This window comes from Phalacrocorax aristotelis, chromosome W, assembly GCF_949628215.1.
Source record: "Phalacrocorax aristotelis chromosome W, bGulAri2.1, whole genome shotgun sequence".
Classification (NCBI taxonomy): Eukaryota; Metazoa; Chordata; class Aves; order Suliformes; family Phalacrocoracidae; genus Phalacrocorax; species Phalacrocorax aristotelis.
Window position 1 is genome coordinate 51,579 of NC_134310.1, and position 8,930 is coordinate 60,508.

At 58.4% G+C, this 8,930-nt stretch overlaps 1 long non-coding RNA gene across 2 annotated transcripts; it reads right to left on the bottom strand.

Annotated features, from left to right (window-relative positions):
- Window positions 1-3,522: 3,522 nt before the first annotated feature.
- LOC142049583 (uncharacterized) lies at window positions 3,523-7,433 on the bottom strand. 2 transcript variants are annotated; one of them, XR_012657763.1, is made up of 2 exons: window positions 6,623-7,433; window positions 3,523-4,118 (listed from the first exon to the last, which is right to left on the bottom strand). It is a non-coding gene; the product is annotated as an uncharacterized LOC142049583 (long non-coding RNA). The 2 variants fall into 2 exon arrangements; XR_012657764.1 differs by lacking the exon at window positions 6,623-7,433 and adding an exon at window positions 5,967-6,281.
- Window positions 7,434-8,930: the final 1,497 nt, after the last annotated feature.

Below are 8,930 nucleotides of genomic sequence, written 5' to 3' on the forward strand. Positions count from 1 at the left end.
GAATACAGCTCCCGGCATGCTCTGCGGCACAACCCGGCCGCCCGGCAGCCGCAAGGACTACAGCTCCCGGCATGCTCTGCGGCACAACCCGGCCGCCCGGCGGCCGGTTTGATGCGGAGCCACCCAGCATCCCTGCGAGCACAGCTGCAGGCGCAACAGCAGTTACGCAGCCACAACTAGGCACTAAACAAAGGCTTTCCAACACTGGAGGTCTAGAACAGGTAGACATTAGCACAGAAGCACAAGGGGCTCCGTCACCCTGCACAAATCTCCCCGTGCCTACACACGCACACGTTCAGAAGTTAGTTATCAGAAAACGCCCGACTCAGCCATTTGCCACAGTCACGAGACTCACGACATGATAACACGACATGACACACGAGGTGGGCTCAGAGTTTTAAGGCAAGAAATACCTCCCACGCCCCCCACCCGAGATCTTTCAGGGTCCACACCTGCCATCGCCCCGCACCAAACCTACCCGGCCAAAGGCTTTCAGGTGGCCCGAAACACTGTACACAGAAAATAACCAGGGACAGACCTGCATTGTTCGGAAGCGAACGATGCCCGACCGGGGCTCCTCTGCGGGGCACGGAGCCCCCCGGCCCCGCCCGGAGACACACACCCGCCCCCCGCTGCCCGAACTCACCCACCAGCGCTCTCCGGCCCCCGGACACGGCCGCGCTGCTCTCTCAGGCGGCTGCCGCAGGCGAGGCTCGGGCACCGCCAGGCCTCCAGGCGTCCCGAGGGGCTGCCGGCCACCGCAGGGGATGGCTGCCGGCGGCCGGACCGCCGCGGCGCTCCCCGCCCAGCTCCGAGCAGGCTCCGCCGGCCGCGGGCTTCCCACGCCGGGCCGCAGAGGGGCCCCGGCACCGCACAGGGACGCCTCGCGACCCGGCCGGCACACGCACCGGCCCTTCGGCCGCCACACGCACCGCTCCCGCCCCCGCTCCGACGCGCCGCGCACGCGCCACCGGAAGCCCGAGCCCCGCGGGGCGGCCCTTAAAGGGCGGCCGGAAGGAGCGGCCCCCACCGGCCCCGCCCCCGCGCCGGACCGCCCCCGCGCCCAGCCGGTGAGCGCCAGCGCCCCCTGCTGGCCGGGCCGCGCTCAGCTCGCGAGGGCGCCGAGGGCCGGGCGGGGCGGGACGCGCCGGCTCGGGGCCAGCGCCTTCTCGGGGCGAGCGGGAAACCCCTGCGGGCCCCGGTCACGGCCGGGCACAGCCGCGCGCCCTCCGAGAGCTGCTGAACGCGGCTGCCGCTCGTGACACATACCGAGCCGTCTGCGACGGGAGCGGGCAGAGGAGGAAGGGGCCGGCGGCCGCGGGGCCCTGGCCCCAGGTGGGGGGGCGGGGCTGGGGCCCGGGGGGCCGCCCTGCTGGGTCACTGCCCTGCGCCGCACCGCACTGGGGGCTGGGGCCCGACCGGCGCCGGGGGACCGGGGGCCGCCACGAGCAGGGGGCCTGAGCTTAGCCACGGCCTGCAAAACACCCCGAAGCGTGAGACGCTGCAAGGCCAAGGTGGTCCTTGGCAATGGGGGCGCCTGGGCTCGGCCTCCGCCTTACCTGTCCTGGGTCTGCGTGGCGTTCCAGGGGAATGGTGTTTTCCTTGTGCGGAAGGTGGGCTGGCCGTTCGGCCGTGCCCCGGCCGTTACCGATCCTGCCAAAGGCGCTCGCACGCTCTGGCCCATTACTGCTGCGGTACCGCGCCGTAGCAGAAAGGTGTTGTGTTTTCTCACAAAAAGCCTCCTATGGTCAGTTGAAGAAATAACCTCCTTCCGTGGCACTGACTCTTTTCGTACAGTCCATAGCCGGCTTTCGGCTTTTGTCTTTACAGCATTCAGTTTGCTTTCTGCCTAGCTTTCTACCTGCTGTGAAACATTTGGATGGTTTTTTCTTGTTGGTTTTTTTTCCCCCTACTTGCTCCACAACTCCCACACCAACCACCCAGCGTGGCTCGCCTTTCAGCCCCCAGACCGAGGAGCCTTGCCCTGGGACGGCCCTTACATGTCAGCAGAGTTGTTCCAGCTCTCACCCTGTCCCTACCCAGCTGAGGACGTCTGTGTCCGTGGGAGACACCCAGACACTCCCCCTGCAGCGTGGCAGCCCCCTGCCCCGTCAGTGAAAACTGCGGCAATATCGGCTAAGTTTAAAAGCGTCGGCAGGAGGTGCAGAATACGTAAATAAAGCGGCGGTTGGCTGCCGGGTATGGGTGCGATATAAATACATTTTGTTTACAGGCCTTCGTGCCTATTCAGCGTTGAACGGCACCGCAGCCCACCCACCCCGGGGCTCACGGGGCTCGGAGAAGGGTTTCTCCAAGGGCACAACCTAAGGCAGCGCAGGAAGCCCAGCTGCCACGCTCCCAGTCGCTACGGGACGCTTGCTTACAGCTACACCGACGAGGGTACGGATGAGGCTGGAACTAGCAGAAATGCTGACTCTTCTGGCCTTTTATTTGTGGAAGGTACAGCGCGCAAGCCTCGGCGGCTCACAGGAGAAGCGCGCAGTGCTGCCTAACTCTCATTCTCAGCTCACGTACTACTGCCAAAGCTCCTGCCCTGTGCTGTGCCAGATGCCGGCTGGCGTGAGCACCTGGGCTCCTGAGGGACCCCCTTGTCCTGAGAGCCAGAGGTACTCACTTCCCTTTGCATGAGGCCTGTAGGAGATATACCCTGCAATTTAAAAAATCCGTATCAAATGTGGCAGACTCAAAAGAGGGCATTTTTAAAAAGGCAGGTTTGTTTTCTTTGTTAACTTTACGATCTACAGCCTAGCAAAGAGCTCCCTTTCAGTGTCAGTCGCTTGGCTTTCTCCCCTACTGACGAGGTCCCAGCCTCCCGGTGAGATCTCGCTGGAGATATTCTGAGTTTCCCTCGAGTACGTGGCTGCCCTGGCCCGAGGCCAGCGAAGAAGCTGACTTTGCCCGTGCCTGAATCAGCAACACGTCCAGCAGGCGACTTGCAGAGCCCAGGGAACCCTCGTAAAGAGGTTTGGGGGTGGGGCGCGCCACATCTGCGGCATCGGCCGTGGGAAAGGACCGGCGCAGTAAAACAGGTGGGTGAAACCGCGGTCCGCGCCAATACGTGCTGCTGCCTGGGGCATCGCTTTGCTGCGGGTCAAGTCAGATGCTCTCTGTAAGAGTCAGTCAGGGTAAAGGCAGCAGCAGATTTCTTTTCTGCTCATTTTAACAAAGGCTGGACGGAGCCCATAGAGGAAGGCACTACGCGTCTTGCTGGGTTGGTTTCCCTGCCTTCTCGTAAGCTGTCGCAGAAACTTGCATGAGCAAAGCCTGTGCAAGCTGATGACAGCCACACACGGTTGAAGAGGGAGCAGACGGTGAGAGCAGAGGTGTGCGCTCAGGCTGTGCGCTGGAAGCTAATGCTAATGCTGCAAAATAAAGAGTGGATTTTCTTTTTTGGGTTTAGGTGAGCGCTAAACATGACATGTGCGTATGTGCGTGTGTCTCTCGCAGGTTTTTGTCATACACCCCACCCTCCCACCCCAAAAAAACAACCCACACATGCCACGCGTTAAACAGTGGTTTTCCATTGTACTTAGAAGTGCTTACATAGGTGTGTTGGTTTGTTACTTTTTTATTTTTTAATGCAGAAACAGCAATACGATAGATTTAATACAGCTAGCAATTAGATGGGTGTAGCTTTAGAGCGTCGGCTGTTTACAAAGCAACCGCACACCTTCTTTAACTCACAGTTTAAACAAGTAAACTTGCAGTGCATCACACGTGCTTTGTACAGTCACGTTCCACGCGGCAGGCCAGATGCTTCACCCTGCCTTGTCCTTGTTGCCCCGACTCCAACGGGACCGCCGAGGCCATCCTGGGGACAGCGCCGCTTTCTAGCAGCTGGGTTGCTTGCCTGGACGCCCCACAGACAAAGAGTCATTTCCCCACTGAACCTCTTCTCAAATATTTTCCTACCCCTGCAGGCCCCACGTCCTTTGGTTCATATTTCCTTTTTTCCGGGCTTGATGCACAGGACCGACGATTTCCAGAAATAGAAACAGAGGCTGATTCAGTCCAGGCTCAACATTCTCTGACCTAAACCAAACTGTCTTCGAAGAGATAGCTGTACCGTAGGCACCACCTCGGGAACAGAAGTTGCCCTGTCATAAAAAAAAAAAAAAAAGAAGGAAAACAAGGCATTTCAGGCTGAGGAGGCTGAGCGGTGTGCTGGGGGCGGTGGGGGTTGGAAAGAAACAGTTCAGACGATTAGAGCGAGCTTAGCGTTGCAAAGCGTGCCATTATTTTTAATTTGGCAGTCAGAAGACAATAGATTCTGACACTGATTTCCTGTGTGCTGCGGGAGTTCTCTCCTCAGCATTCCTGTGCACCATTTTACTTTTGTGTCCCGTCCGCTTCGCTTTTGCGCTGTAGCTCTCCGGTTCTAGCTACGCTTCCCACCACCCCCATTACTCTTTGACAAGCCCAGCTCTCACTGTGCTTCCCTTCCCTTCCCTTCCCTTCCTGTATGCGCGTGCAGGGAAAAGCCCGCGCGTCTGCCACTACAGGACACGCTCTGGGAGGCAGGAGAGATGACGACGCTCCCTGACAGAGGACACAGCTGAGGGGCGGTCCGCCGGGGCTGGGGAGATGGCAGCACCTTCCCTCAGCTGCCCCATCCGAGCACAGGTGCAGGTGAGCACTGAGGAGAGACAAGCAGGCAGGAGCCGCAGAGCGAGAGAGAAAATAAAATTCACGGGTGGGTGCTACTTGCGTCTCATTTTTAGCGCAAGGGATGAATTCTCAGCACATTCTTGGAGCTGCCCCTTTGGGACTCACGGAGAAGAGGGAGGTTGGCCACGCGGTGCAGCCCAGCTCTGCTTCCCCTAAATGGTTTTACTGTTCAGGTGTTGCCCTAATCTGGCCGGTACCCCTGCAAAGAGTTTGGGATTTCTGCTGCCTCTCCGGGCCAGCCGCAGACCCTGACTTCATCGCAGCGAATGACCCTGCGCTCGTCAGAGCGGTTGCCGAGTCACATCCCGCTGCCTTCCCTGCAGAACCGGTGACCCTTTTTCAGCCCTTGCCCCCTCTTCTCTCCGCTCGTTGCCCATCCCTTTATCAGTGCCGGCACCGATCCTGCCTCCAGCTCGCCCTGTCTCCACCTGCGAGCACCCAACAGGAGCTAAATGTCTCCTCAAGGACGCACGGAAGAGACGCGCAGGTAACCCAGCACAGACCCCCTGCAAACATCTTCTTTCCATTTTCTTTCCTCTCCTGACACGAAGAGATGACTTAGGAAAAAGCGTACTGCTCACACTTCACCTGCACTGCTTCTACTTTCACTTTCGCTCTCCTTGGCAGTAATTAATAGCGGTGGCTGGGGGGGCTGGGGCATTCCCCCAAAGCGGCTGCAGTTACATCCGGGCGGTTGTGGCACTCCATTAGCTCTGTAGTTTTTAAATCTAAATCTTCTGGAATTGTTAGTTCTGCTCAGGAATCACCCGTACCTGCAAATTTTCTTAATAGCTACGCTTGACCCCAGCCACTGTTTAACAGCTCACCTTTATTTCTCTTCATTTAAGAACCTAAAGCTTCGTTTACTGCTTGGGTTGGAAGCAGGAGCTGTCGCTGCCTCTGAACTTTCTAACAGCCCTGTTACAATTTCAGTACTACCCGCTCCCAATTTAGCTTTCCGGGTCGATTTTCATTCTAGATTCGAAAATTTCCTTATTTTGTTTCTGATCAGGAGTCATTAATGCCTGCAGTTGATTTAGTAACGGCTGTATTTAGATTGAGCTATTAATGACTCGCAACTCTATTTATGGTATAAAAAAGGACTGCCTTTATTTTTTTTAACTACAGATTAGGAATAATGACTGCCTGGTTTGTTCAGTAATAGGTGTGATTAAATTTAGTCACGACTCCTCCCTAAATAATATGTATTTATTTGCACTCTAACAATTTAACCTTCCCTTTACCGGCCAGGGGCACCGACAAGTGCCCGTGCGTACCTCCGCTCCCCCTGCGCCGGCTCCCCAGGGAACAGCCTCTTACCCTGACCCGAGTCTGCAGCGGCCCGTTGTCATCCCAGCTCCTCGCCCTCGAGAAAGCGGCCGCCTGAAGCGGCGGCAGCTCCGCTGCTGCCCAGAGGGGACGGAAATGGCGCGGGGTAAAGCTCTCCGGGCCGCCTGCGTCCCGCGCGGAGGCGGTGACCTCAGCAGCCTGTACGCTGTTGGGGCCGAGCCAACAACCTGAGGAGGAGTCGCAGGGCGTAGCTGTTTCTGCAACAACCACGCTTTCCCGCCTGGCTGGACAAGAAAGCGGGGCCTGCGGGGGCCTGGAGAGGCAGCATCGCTGCAGGTTGTGCCACGGCTGTTGAGAGGCCAAGGCAACACCTGAAACAGTGAACGGCACAACTAGTGAAAACCCCCAAGGTTCCGGGTTCAGTAAAGACAGGAATTGCAGCAGCACAATAAAATGATCTCACGAGGGGAAAAAAAACAGCAAAGCAAAAACCAAACCCCAAACAGAACACCATACCACTAACCCGTCTCACCGCCCCCTCAGCGCCCAAAACAGCATCCTGGGAGAAAAAAAGCAAAGCAGGCCACAAGGGACCTTTCTAGTACAGATGCCGCCAAAGAGTGCCAAGCTCTGGAATCCTTACCTCAGGCAACGCCTCCGCTTCTCTAAACGCCAGAGCACGCCTGCCCGGGGGGCTGAGACAGCCCCAAAGCTGCGACCGCCCGAGGGAACACGGGAGCACCGACGCCAGAGAAGCCCAGGGCCAGAGCCGGGGCTCTTCCACCCCCGGGCCCCGCCCCCGCCCTTCCCACAGCGCCCCGCGAAAGGGGCGGGCCGAGCCCCCCGGGGGGTGAAGGCCCCGGGAGCCGTACGAGAGCCGCCTGGAGTTCCCGGCACGGGAGGGAGGGGGGAGAGAAAACACCCAAACCGAGCCCCCCGAGCGGAGCAAACACAGGCTCGGGCTGTTGCCGGGGGGCGGGGCCTGTCGCTAAGGGGAGAGAGCCGGCACCGCCCCCCGGGCCGTTGCCGGGGGGTGGGGCCTGTCGCTAAGGGGAGAGAGCCGGCACCGCCCCCCGGGCCGTTGCCGGGGGGTGGGGCCTGTCACTAAGGGGGTGTGTCCAAAGGGACGCTGGCAATGCCCCTGGAGCCATCACCAAGGGCAGGGCCTGTTGCTATGGAGGGTGGGGCCAGGCAGCACCAGCAACACCCCCAGGCTGTCACCAGGGGGTGGGACCTGTTGCTAACTGGGGATGCTGGGGAGCACACGAGCACGGCCCCACCCCACCAGACCCTCGCCAGGGGGCGGGGCCTGTCGCAAAGGTGGGTGGGGCCAGAGGGGTCAGGCATCAGCCCGCGCGTATAGACCAGTGCGTCCCAGTAATGACCAACATGCCACACAGTATGGATCCCAGTACATCCCAGCTCCCTCCCAGCGACGCCCAGTACATCCCAGTTCCCTCCCAGTACATCCCAGTTCCCTACCAGTGCAGCCCAGTACATCCCAGATCCCTCCCAGTCCGTCCCAGTTCCTTCCCAGTCCGTCCCAGTACATCCCAGTTCCCTCACAGTACATCCCAGTTCCCTCCCAGTTCACACACAGTTCACTCCCAGTTCCATTCCAGTACATCCCAGTACATGCCAGTTGCCTCCCAGTTTCCTCTAAGTACATCCCAGTACTTCAAAGTTCCCTCCCAGTACATCCCAGTTCCCTCACAGTACATCCCAGTACTTCACAGTTCACTCCCACTACATCCCAGTACGTCCCAGTTCCCCCTTGGTACATAACACTTCCCTCCCAATACATCCCAGTTCCCTCCCATTACATCCCGATTCCCTCCCAGTACATCCCAGTTCCCTCCCAGTATGTCCCAGTACATCCCAGTTCCCTCACAGTACATCCCAGTTCCCTCCCAGTACATCCCACTACATCCCAGTTCCCTCCCAGTACATACCAGTTCCCTCCCAGTACATCCCAGTACATCCTGGTACATCCCAGTTCCCACCCAGTACATCCTACTACATACCAGTTCCCTCCCAGTTCCATCCCAGTTCCATCCCACTTCCATCCCAGTACATCCCAGTACTTCACAGTTCCCTCCCAGTACATCCCAGTTCCCTCTAAGTACATCCCAGTACTTCACGTTCCCTCCCAGCACATCCCAGTACGTCCCAGTTCCCCTCAGTACATAACACTTCCCTCCCAGTACATAACAGTACATCCCAGTGTCCTCACACTACGTCCCAGTTCCCTCCCAGTACATCCCAGTTCCCTACCAGTACATCCCAGTTCCCTCCCAGTTCCTTCCCAGTACATAACAGTTACCTCCCAGTACATCCCAGTACATCCCAGTAGATCCTGGTACATCCCAAATCCCTGCCAGTTCCACCCGGTACAACCCAGTACAAGCCTGTACATCCTAGTTCGTCCACGGTACATCCCAGGGCATCCCCGCACATTGTAGTGCCTCCCAGTACATCCCAGTTCCCTCCCAGTAATGGGAGGGACCTGGGATGTACTGGGAGGGACCTGGGACGTACTGGGAGGGAACTGGGATGTACTGGGATGTAATGGGACGGAACTGGGATGTAATGGGACGGAACTGGGAAAGAAGTGGTAGTGAACCGGGAGGGAATTGGGATGTACGGGGATGAACTGGTAGGGAACTGGGATGTACTGGCATGGAACGGGGATGTATTGGGATGTACAGGAACGGAACTGGAATGTACTGCGATGTACTGGGATGTACTGGGAGCAAATTGGAATTTACTGGGATGTACTGGGAGGAAACTGGGATATACTGGGTGGAAACTGGAATATAGTGGGAGGCACTGGGAGGGAAGTGGGTGTCAACTGGGACATTCCAGTTTCCTCCCAGTACATCCCAGTTCCCTACCAGTGCAGCCCAGTACATCCCATTTCCCTCCCAGTCCGTCCCAGTTCCCTCCCAGTC